This window comes from Acomys russatus, chromosome 23, assembly GCF_903995435.1.
Source record: "Acomys russatus chromosome 23, mAcoRus1.1, whole genome shotgun sequence".
Lineage (NCBI taxonomy): Eukaryota > Metazoa > Chordata > Mammalia > Rodentia > Muridae > Acomys > Acomys russatus.
The window spans coordinates 36,998,972-37,000,326 of record NC_067159.1 but is presented as its reverse complement, the minus strand read 5'-3'; positions in this window follow the sequence as shown (position 1 = coordinate 37,000,326).

Here is a 1,355-nt window from a genome sequence, read left to right as displayed (position 1 = left end):
ATTAGCCATTCAAATAGAGGAAGTAAAAGTTTTACAAGAAAATAATTACTAATATTTTCCCAAGAAACAGAAGCAAGATGATATATACAGGAAGAATTAATTTAGGCTTTGAATTCACATTAGAAAGGCCCATACTTTCAAATTTTACAGATTAAGTTATCAGGGTAGAAACCTAAAAGTGTCAGGTCTACAAACTGTCCGCTCCTAGAATTCACTCCTCCTCCTCCTCCCCTTCCTATTATTATTGTTGTTGTTGTTGTTGTTGTTGTTGTTGTTGTTTGTTTTTGCTTTTGTTTTTGTTTTTCAAGACAGGGTTTCTCTGTGTAGGCTTGACTGTCCTAGAACTTACTCTGTAGACCAGGCTGGCCTCGAACTCTGAGATCCACCTGTCTCTGCCTTCTGAGTGTTGGGATTAAAGACTTACGCCACCACTGCCCAGCTCTCTCCTCTTTTAAGGGTACAGAGTTATCTGTCTGTTTCATTTAGACCTTCAGCTGACTGGATGAGGCCCATATACATCATAAAAAGGAAACTTCTACCATGTTTGACCAAATACCTCAGTACTGTGGACTTAACTACATTGATGTATAAAATTATTTATCATGTGCAGAAAAATTATCATTGTAGCTGTCACATGAAGTTCAGCAAAATTTAATACTGTTAAAGGAACAAAGGCAGTTACCTCAGGTTTCAGATAAACTTCAGCAGAAATACACCTGCCATAGCTACATGACCTTGGACATGATATAGCTAATAATAAAATTTTCTTTGCTTCCTGGAATTTTTGTTACCATTAAGTTAATTAATTAATAGTATTTAATACACTGTAGGTAGTCTATAAATAATACCTGATCATTATTTTACCTGAAATATATTGAACTTTCCTTGACTTCTTTGTTTTTTTATAATTTATTTAATTTTATCTTATAGGTGGGAGGTTGTCAGATCCCCTGAAACTGTAGTTACAGTCAGTTGTAAGCTGTCATACAGGTGCTGGAAATTGAACCCTGGTCCTCTGAAAAAGCAGCTGGTTCTCTTAACCACTGAGTCATCTCTCCAGCACCAGACTTCTATATTTTTACCATTAGGATGCTATGGAAAGAATTTCAGAGTATAAATATATTTTTCTCAAATAGTCTTAGTGTATTAACATACATTCTAAAATATTTTATTAAAAGAAATATCATAATGTGTTGAACTATTTTATAAGTCAACAGCTTGGTTTCTTTCAGAGATAGAACTTTTTCATTGCAAAGCAGAAGTGTTATTATTTTAAGGATTTGATGAATTATAAAGAAAATAATAATCACTATATGTGTCCTGCCTCCATTCATATACACGATATGCATACCACA